This window comes from Aythya marila (genome assembly GCF_965140915.1).
Source record: "Aythya marila genome assembly, chromosome: 1".
NCBI lineage: Eukaryota > Metazoa > Chordata > Aves > Anseriformes > Anatidae > Aythya > Aythya marila.
Window position 1 is genome coordinate 58,481,802 of NC_139042.1, and position 11,369 is coordinate 58,493,170.

Below are 11,369 nucleotides of genomic sequence, written 5' to 3' on the forward strand. Positions count from 1 at the left end.
TTTATTTATATTGGACTGCATGGTTAATGGAACACTTGCTTAAAAACAAAGAATCCTTCACTACTGCTACTGTTTTCCTCATTTGTCTTACATACTATCAGCAAGAATCAGCTTTCCCTGTGTAAAAATACCCTAGCTGCTTATCACACAGATAATATGTAAAAAAAAAAAAAAAAAAAAAACCTCTGCATTTGTGGGCATACTCTTATCTGTGACATACAGAAACACATGAAATATCAAAATAGAAATGTATCAACATTAATGCCAGTGAAGAGAAGTGAAACATGACCTGCCACTTTGATTCAGAAATCACATGACAGCAGTTCTTCCTGTGTACAGAGAACAAATATGTAACTTTGACAACCAGGCAGCATTGCTGTTTTCTCAAGTCACAATTATTAATTACTTTATAATCTTTGTTGAATATCACTGTACTTACACTATGGCACATAAAACTGAAGGCCCTATTTCCTTGTTTACATTTTCTCTATATCAGGTATGCTAGATATATTTCTTCATAGACAAACAATTGTCTTTCTCTATTTTTTTTCCTTTCCTGTAATGAACTTTTTCATGAGTATATTATATGAGTAGTTTTAGATATTAGATTTTCCATAACTAGCAAGATCATTTTTATATGTCTTTCTCCTTGTTTTATGAAATAATATGGTGTATTTGAATGACAGATTTCTCCTGTCAGTGTGAATGCTAGTTGGGAACTGTATGTGTAGTTGAAAACCATGAAAAATCACTGTATTTAAACTGTTATTACAGTGCTTCATATTTAATATACTTGCCCAGACATTACAAAATTATATGTATTCTGGATTTTGATAAATAATGTTACAAATGAGCAAGAGCAAATGAAACTGAACTGTCAAGTCTAGTTCTGTATGGACTTATGCAAGGAAACAGTGCAGGCAGCTTTGTATCTAACTGTTACAAATGACTGAATATTCTATTCACCTCATCATTTACTTTAGTCAAATATAGCCCTTGTTTTCCAATAAAAAATTCCAAGAAAACTTAATAAATTATTTTGTTCTCTTTTTATTGCATTTTTTCAATAGATTTTCAGTTTGTTTGTTAAAGATTATAGCAATAAAGAATATAGAGAATCAAAAGACACTGGCAGCTGAGGATTCCAAATGTAGGATCAGTACTGATTACTAACTGTCCATACTATCGGGATCTTGTCTTATTTAAGTATATTCAGTTTTTGTTAAGGAGAAAAAAACACCGTACATGGTTTAATTTTCTCCCTTGGCAATCTTCAAACCTCATCCTTTTCCAGTGCATAGCCTTTGGAAAGGACATAAAAAATGACTCTTGCTCTCCCCATTCAAAACACAAGCACTTTGAAGTCAAACCCTATGACTTTTGGATAGCCTACATTGGGTGGACTGTTTTTGCTGCTCTATACTTAATAAAAGTCTGTAGTAAGAACCATAAAGAAATGTCCTTAAGGACAAACAGGATAACTAAAGGCATGACACTGCCACTCTTAAAAGGATTTTAGGAATCTAATGCTTAGATTGTATGAAATTTCTTTTTCAATATATAATTTTATAAAATGTTGTTTCTCTTTGACTTCCACTACCTTATAAGGTTACTTCCTCTCCCTTAGTTTCTGAAATCTGTTTGGTAACATATAATGGCATTTTGGGAAAATTGATGTTTTTTTTCAGGTTATTAATCATTAGTAACCTTGCAGTCAAAGTTAGCTCATTAAATATGCATGCCTTTTAGTAATTCAATGCCTAATATATATTACAAACTTTGCGCACTAACAGCAATTATATTCTGTTTAATGGGTTTTATAATTGTAGTGCCATCTTAGAGAAGTATGTGAAGTATAAAATTCTAAAGATATCAATTAAACAAAATCTGTTAAATGATTGCTTAGTAATAAGCATATGGAGAAAGAAATGCATTTAACGTATTAAAGGATGAACTACATAGGGAAATGAATTATTAAGACTGATCTTTATTTCAATCTGACAAAGGAAAAGAAAAAAAAAAAAAAAAAAGAGAGAGATGAGGAGAAAAATATATCACAAACACCAGAAAATATCTGGGCGCTAAAATATTATTCTTTAATTCACATGTCCTCGCGGCACTAAGCATGGTGTATTTAAGACTTGTTAAAGCATGTTTGTTTTTTGCTTGTTGTTTGTTTGTTTGTTTGTTTTTCCCAGTATGATTGTACCTTTTGAGTTAGATAACCAAGGATGTCATGGTTTTAAGTGGGATAAAGTTAATTTTCTTCATAGAGACTCACACAATGTTGTGTTTTGATTTTTTGATGAAAAAAACAACAGTGATAACATGTTGATGTTTGTAGTTCTTGCACAGCCAAGACTTACACAGAGCCAAGGACTTTACTGCTTCTTATGCTGTCCTGCCAGCGTGGAGGCTGGGGATGCACAAGAAGCTGAGAGAGGACACAGTCAGGACAGCTGACCCAGACTGACCAAAGAGATATTCCATACTGTATGGTGTTGTGCTGAACAATAAAAGCAGAGGTAAAGAATGAAGAAAGGGTGAGGGGGGTGGGGGGATTGTAATTCAAGGTCATGGTGTTTGTCTTCCCAAGAAACCATTACATGTGATGAACCCCGCTTTCCTGAAAGTGGCTGAAAAACTGCCAGCTGATGGGAAGCAGCAAATTAATTCCTTGCTTTGCTTTTCTTGTGCATGCAGCTTTTGCTTTACTTAATCTGTGTTTATCTCAACCCATGAGTTCTCTCACTTTTACCTTTCTGATTCTCTCCCCCATCCCACCTGGGGAGAGTGAATGAGCAGCTGTATGGCCTGCTGGGGTTAAACCACAGCAAAGAACGAACAGAATACTCTTGGTGGAGTATTGTTTTATGCTGATAAGCCTTCAATAATGACAGCAATACTGTTACTGACTATATATATATATGTGAAAACACAAACAAGTATATACTTTTATTTATAAGACATTTTTTTCTCTGTACTTAAACAAACTTTCATAGACCATGATGTCCTGTCAGCAAATACCTGGCATGCTTAGAATTGATTCAGAAAACTTGTCTGGATTATAGCTGTCTGTAGCAAGTTGTGTGGTTCAGGTGCATTGGTGAGGATACTACTTCAGTGATAAAGGTTTTCAGTACGTTTACTTATGGCATTCAGGAGCATCACTGACATAGAGCAAAGCCCATGAAATTTGAGAATTTCCATAATTTCCAACACATTACAGGCGATGAGTGGTCACTGAGATTCAAAATGATATGCTGGCGTCTAACATCTTAAATTTCCATGGTGCGATAATATCTTTAAGATTCTTGTTAGGTTGTTATAAAAAACATGTTTTTAAACACATAAAAGAGTGTAGAGGAATACAGGCTGTTGAGGGAACCAAATAAGTACCTATCATAGCCCAACACAGGAGAGCCATCAGCCCACCAAAGGCTCTACCATGCACACAAATAAACACAGAATTGCACAACAGCAGACAGGGGAACACAAACCCTCAACTTGGTCCCTCCTCAGACTGTCCCAGGAGAGCCTCCAGCCCCATGGATGAGGAGCACACACAACAACATGAGTCAACGAGAGCAGCTCTCTGGAGCACATTTTGGATGGAGGTGTGTTATTGCCCACAGGGTATGGGATGTTTATGGAAAATATTTTGGGATTGGGCAAGACTTATTATAACATGTTTAAAGGATAAACCAAACATAAAGAAAGAGAGGGATCAAGGTGGTTTGGGAGGAACAGGTGTAGTGTTCCTACACTATGTAGAAATACATAAAAACATATGTAGAAATACATAGAAAAGGAGATAAAAGAGACATGTTGCATGAAAACAGACTGTTGATCAGCACACTTGTCTAGCCATGCCCTGCAGCTGATCAGTACAGTCTGTCCTGTCTTCTTATTAAACTCCTTTCATAACTATTTTCATAGGTGAGGGGACTTTGTTCTCTCTCTCTGTATCAGTTTGGTCCAGCAACTGGAGTGGGGCTGCAACCTTAGTAGCTCATATGTTTAGACATCAGAAACTGTGGGGATGGGGAGCTGGGTGGATGGGGGATGGGACAGGGACCCATCTGCTGGGTAAACTGGGTGTCTAAGGCCAGCTACTAGAAGGATTTGCACTATACATGCCTATATATTTCTATTTACAGACCTTCACACTGATCATCCAGAGAGGGCAACAGGAGTTTTTGTGCTATGTTTCTGTTCGGGATTGATATGACTGAGCATGTAACTATATTTATGTGTATATACTGTATATAAATACATATATAGTATATGCACACTATATGTATGTGTTTGTGGCATGTTTATTGGGAATACTTTCTCAGACTGACTGCCTGTTGGGCCTGGGGGCATGCAGCTTCTGCAGCCTCACTTCTCATATTACTAGATTCAGCAACTCCGTAAGAGATGAGACCTCATTTTTTTCAGATTTAAATTTAATTTTCTTAGAAGAACATATTAGCTATAGGAAGAGCTTGTTCCCTTGGGCTTGAAAACGGTCATCAGCTCCTTAACCCAACAAATTACTGTTTGAAATTACTGTAGGTGTTTTTGTTGTTTGTTGTTGTTGTTGTTGTTGTTGTTGTTGTTGTTGTTTTTGTTTTGTTTTGTTTGGGAGGGTAGGGAGTGGAGGTGATTTAACAAACTACAAATTCTGACAAATGTATTCCATACTATTTGGAAATTTCAAGTTAACTGGTTTACATATAAGTAAATGTTTATACTAGCAATTATTGTGAGCTTTTCTTTTGAAGAAATATTTCTAGATTGTTTTGAACCTAATCTTCTCCTACAGTGAATTCTTACAGTCCCTACTTTTGCCTTCTGGGACTTGGACGATGTGGCTTCAGCTCTTTCTAGTGAAGGCTGAGATAAATAATAATAATAATAATAATAATAATAATAATAATAATAATAATAATAATAATAATAATAATAATAATAATAATAATAATAATAATAATAATAATAATAATAATAATAATAACAATAACAATAACAATAATAATAATAAATCAGTGAGTACCTCAGCCTTTTCAATATTTTGGGTAATCATCAGGTCTCACGTTTCCTTCTGGAGAGGGCCCGTAATTTCCCCAGTCTTCCTTTCATCACCAATGTACCTACAGAAGCCTTTCTTGTTACCCCTGACGTCCCTGGCCAAATTTATTTTTAAAAGAGATTGGCTTTCCCAATGTGATCCATGGCTATTTGTACAATGTCTCTGTATCCCTCCCAGGCTATCTGTCTTTTCTTCCACCTTCTGTAGGCCTCCTTTTTCTGTGAGTTTGGCCAGGCCTCCTGGCATTTTTGTCTGACTTCCTCTTTGTTAGGATGAATCACTTCTGAGTTTGAAGGAGGTGATCCTTGAATATTTACCAGCTTTCTTGTGCCCTTCTTCCCTCAGGGCTTTGTCCCATGGTACTCTAACCTGAAGAGGAGATTTCTTTTGTAAAAAAAAAAAATAAATAAATATAGTAGTTAGAGAAGGTATGGAGAAGAGCAACTAAACCAAACAAAAGAACAGAACAAATCTTTTTTTAAGAAGAACTTGAAAATTCCAAGACTCAAAGCTTGAAAAGGAGAAGGACAAGGAGGCTTATTAATAAGATTTAGAAGCAAACAAACAAAGAAACAAACAAACAAAACCAGGAAAGCAATGGGTAAGATGAACGCAGAACTGTTATTTCTAAGATCACACAATACTGGACATGGAGGGATCTCATTAGAATCATGGAACAGCTCAGGTTGGAAAAGACCTCAGAAGATCATCAGGTCCATCTTTTCATTTAAATGGGGGCCTAGATGAAGTAATGTAGTATCCTATTCAGTTGAAGCTTTTTGTTGAACCATTGATGGGTATTCTACCACATCCTTAAGGAGGTTGTTCCAGTGCTTGATTGTTCTCACTGTAAAAACATTATTTCTTATATCGTGATGAAATCTCACCCCAGTGCATATTGTACCCATTACTCCTTGTCTTCTCCATTTGTCTGTTTGAGAAGGGAAAGCCACTATCCTCTTTGTAGCTATCCCCTAAGCACTGGAACACTGTGATAAGGTTGTTTGAACCTTCTCTATTCCAGGGTGAAAAGACCTAACTCCTTCAGTCTTTGTTCACAGGGCAAGTTCATCAACTTCTCAGACATTTTCATGGCTCCCTTTTAGACCCTCTTCAGTCTGTCCACTTTTTTATTTTTTTTTTTTTTCATTGTGGAGATCAGAACAGGACAAACTGGACATGGTACATAGTACTTATTGAAGCAAGTATAACATAAACAGATATAAAAGTACATAAAACACTAGGCAGAAAAATTCTGTAATTTATTGCTGTAGAATTTTGTGGGTGTAGGCTATCTCAACAGGTTCTAAAGTGGAATAGAATAGATAGCAAGTACATAGACAGTTATTAAAGTGAATGCATGATGTACTTTATATCATCCCAAATTTAACTACTGTGGATAATAGAGTTTACAAGAGGAATGGACTGCAGTTCTGAAATGGGATTTCCCACTGTCATTGTTGGAAGAAGGACTAAGTGAAGATTGTTGCTCTGACCCCAAGAACATTTCTTACATTCTTATTTTTATGTATTTCTCTCAGGTTCAGGAGTCAATTTTCTTAAGTGTTATATAGATGCATTCTATAAATTTGTGCCTCAAGGTCCTCATTCTGCAGTTTTATACATGAAGATGGACTTTTTGGACTTAAGTTAAGTTCTGTGGTTAAGAAAAAAAAAAAAGTTATGGCCCAAGACCGTTAAAAGTTTCAGAAAAATAAAATGTTAATGAAAGAAATACGATCCAAAAAATATGATCCAAAAAGGAATTATAGTTTATAGTGACAGTTAATCAACTTAGCATTAGCAGCATGAATAAAATATCAGAACAGGAAATATTGCTTAAAACTATAGTCTTAAAATATAACATTAAAAGCATTTAGGCTTTTGCTAGGAAATAGCCAGAAACTGTCAATAGATTTATTTTTAGAAGATTCTTTTAAATCAGTCAGTAGATTCTTCCAGTTTGGTCTCAGTGTTTAAAGAAGGATCTGCTGTTAGGCTAAGTAGTTTAAGGAAATTGTGTTTCCTTAGGGCATGCAAAAAAATATTTTACTGTTCACCATTTCTACTTTAGACACCCTTCAGAAAAATAAGAATTTATAGTAAATATAACACTGTTAAAATATAAATTTAAAAGATTGTTCTTCCTTGACCTTGGACAAAATCACGAATTTGTTTACAGAGAAAGACCTCCATCAATTAATAAAACTTATTAATTGGCAAAGAAGTTATAGTGAAAGTTATTGGAAAAAACATTTCCTTCACAGTATGGCTTTGCTCATCCTATCACTAGTTGCCTTTTAATTTCAAAACAGGGTCAAGCAAAAAGTTCAGCTAGTTAGTATTAAGTAGGTTGTTTTTAGGCCAGGTATGAAGAAAAAAAAATAAATCAATCAATCAAATATAATCCGCTTTCTACCCATAAAAATAAGACTAGAAAGACAAGTTTTGATGTTGTATATATAGTGATTCAATGCTTATAAGTCTGTCTGAAAATCACCCTCATGTTACTCATTTCTCTACAGAGGTATCATTTAAAGCAAATGACAGCCAATAATATAATTTTAAAATAAATGCATAATTAGTATCTGCAAAAAATATAAATTTAGAAAACAGTTGTTCTCTGTGAGGCATTGATACCAAATGTGAAATTGTCTTAGCTCTTAGCATGGGAAACCATTTATGTATCTGCAGCATAGTGCTTCTGATGCTATTGCTTTTTTACTATTAAAGCAAAATCTTTGGCAGTGTCTCCTGGTATAGAAGTCCTCTGGCTGGCTGTAAGACAACCTTTGAAACTATAAGGGTTACTTTTAATCAGTGATGATTGCCAATTGTTCCCAATATTCAGAGACTCTAAAATTAAGCACATAGATATTTTAAGTTGGATATTCTAGAAAGTCTCTCCTAACCTGAGACTAGTCTGGAAAACACAGGCATTGACAGCCTGCTGTGTGAGCAGAATCTAAATTAAATATTTAAAGATATTGTCTAGATCTGCAGGTGCAAAAATGGTATTTAAAATCAGTAACTGTCCCCAAAACCACTCTCAGAAAAAGTAGATGCCCAGTTTAAATAATCAGAACTAATAACTGTTACATCTGTAACTTCTGTGATTTCATGATTGCTGAAGTTTTGAATGCATCCATTTCTATGCAAATTCAATATGAATATGTCTGTTTATATGCAAATAAAACAGAATATGAAAATGGATTTTTTAAAAGATGATTCACTTTTTAAATATAACTCATAAAATACACTGTAATATCTTTGTTCTTTTCATGTAATTGCTATAATTTCTTTGAAAATTTCTGTCCATCTTCTTTTGGATGCTGGGTATAGCTTAGATAATAAAATCTGTTAGCATGAAATTAAGGCTAGCATCAGAAGCATGCAAGCAAATTTTTTTTTGCAAAAATATCAAAAGTTGTGAAAATATAGGGATAAGAACTTCAGAGTTAGAGGAAAAATTTACATTTCAAAGCAAGAACATTTATGGTTAAGCTTCCTAAACTAACTAAACCCTTTCTCTTTAGACATCCCACTTTTATTCCTCTTTCTTTCTTTCTTCAAGACATATTATTCTTGGGTCTAAATTTCCTGAAAGAACCTTAAAAAGTCTAAAACTCAAGCACTGAGTGTTCACTTTTATAGATTAATGCTAAGCATGTGTCCCATGACATAAAGGCAGCTCTCCTGCCTTAGAAGTTGTCTCTGTATTCTGTGCATTGAGTCGGCATTTTTCATTGCTTGTTACATATTATTCTTAAAACAAAACAAAACAAACAAACAGTGCTTCTCAGGACTAAGTGGTAAAGTCCAATTTTTTCTCAGGTTAATATTCCTTTAAATGAAATGCAGCAATCTGAGCATCTTAAGCATAACCCATGCTTAAGAACTTAGTTAGACTGGAGAGCAGCTCTTCTGTAGAGGAACTAGTTTTTATTCTCCAAAATAAAACCTGCCAGAGCAGGATGACTCCAAAAAAAAAGAAAAAAGAAAAAAAAAAAAAAAAGAATAGTAAAAGGATGAGATTTTTCACACTTCAGTCATGTAAAAGCAAGCTCTGTAAGTCTAGAGCCCTTTTATACACAGTGAATCACCCCTGGAGAGTAAATGGTTCTGTAATATAGAAAGAACTGTGGCTGACGGACCAAATCAGTGAATTTCTGCTCAGTGAATTAAGTTCTAGCTTAGCCCAGAGACTTGTTCATCCAAGTTCTGAATATAGCCAAGGACAGGCTATTGGCAATGCTCACAGTGGAAAATGCATTGCCTTTCCTCCAAGAACAGTACACCTCCAAGAAATCCTGGCTTCATCTTTTCTGCACTCTCCCATGAAGTAGCTGAGGACAGAAGTAATGCATCTGTTTCCCATCCCCTTCCACGAGTGATCAAACCTAGCTTCCTCAGTCTCTATGGAGGAAATGCATCATATACTTAAGGCCCCACTAGCCACCTTGGTACAACCCCCCACAGGGATACTACTCATATTCACTGGAACATTATATCTGTTATTGCTGAGGCTATATCAACACTGAGCCTATTACTCCAAATAGATTTCCAGTCTATGCAGTTTTCTTCTCATTCTCTGAAGAATGCTTTGAACTTAGGTCTTTCACTTCTTTGAAAATTGCTTTATACACACATATTTTGTTCATACACAACAGAATGTAATATATAGATTAAATAGATTAAGTATATCTATGAATAGATTTAATAAAATATATTTTAAAACAGTTATCATAACCTTCTCCTAGGGTAATGACCTATCTCTAACAGGCTTGTGACCTTTTTGATGTCCAAATCACTATCTATGTGAAACAATATCTTTCTTTTTGAGGTAAATGGTCTCATAAAATATACGTAAAAGTTTTAACTTAATGGAGTTTTAACTGTCTTTCACATCTTCAGGCATGTGTCTGCATGAAGGTTTTTAATTATACTGACTCAACATTGCTAACTGCAGTACCATTCAATCTCTAGGTTAAAGAATGAACAATCTCTAGGTTAAAGCTGAAATAAAGACTTCATTGTTTTGATTATAAAATCGTAAAGTACTAAAACTCTGATGAAAACAGGTTGTTGTGTTTGTTTTTTTTTAATGGAAAAAAAAAAATGAAAGAAAATAACTTGACTCCCTTTTAAAAATAAAAACAATATTTTTTTTTACGGATTCCAGCTTCAAGTATATTTTTTAGTAGATGAGAAATATGACTTCTCCAATAACTTAGTTTCAAGTATCTATCTAATAATTTATCATCAGGAACTAATGAACTCCCACACAGTGTACCATTTAATTTAGGTTAGGAAAACATACACTAAATTGAAAATCATCCATACAGTCTACATTCAAAGCACAAATGAAAACTTAAATATGGAGCTTCTATAGTACACAAACTCAATAAATAAACTACATTTTTTAAATACTGTACTGATTATCATAAAGCTGACTGAGAAACATTGAAATTGCTTCTCCCTTACATCACAATACTCCATTTACTTTAATGTATTGTCTCAGTGCTGCATTGATATAAAGATGTTTGAAAATGGTGCCTGTAATCTACATTTTCGATCTGTTTAAAGAGCTGCTGGCTTCAGCAGAACATTAATGCAAATCTAATGTACCTGCTGATATGATTAGCTGAATCAAATGATGGCATTTAAGTAACACCTAAATAATCTTAATTAGGATCTTTAGCTCATCTTAGCACTTGGAACTCTACAGATGGATAGTCTTAATTATCAGCCTTTTGATTAGGATAACAGCTCTAATCAAGATGATGTGGTTCTGATAGACAGCGTATCAGTAAATTAATGACTGTTGTTAAGAGAAAAACATGAGTGAAAAACAAGAGCTGTCTGCTATCTGGAACATGCTAAAAGAATAAAGTCTACAATATGTGAAAAAAAAATAATAATCTTTTGCAGGAAGAACATAAGTATTCACATTTGGTATGTGTGGAATCGAGCCAATAATAACACCTACTCCTAGTTTTCCCCCGTCTACTCCCCCACACTAAATATGCCTATATGAGTTCTCTCTTGCACAGTCACAAATCATGAGTAATGCAAATTAGTTTATAAACATTCCTTTTTGGCACCTTGTGATTTTATGAAAGTCCGATGGACACAGGGTATTTGAACCAATGCCAGTGAAAAGGTTCTGTATGTAGGTAAAAGTAAAAAATGGCTTGTTAGTGAGTGCTGTTCATTTGAAATGGAGGTTATAAATTTAAAAGTATTACTAGATCATATGAAACACAAAACCATATATGAAAATGCAACACTT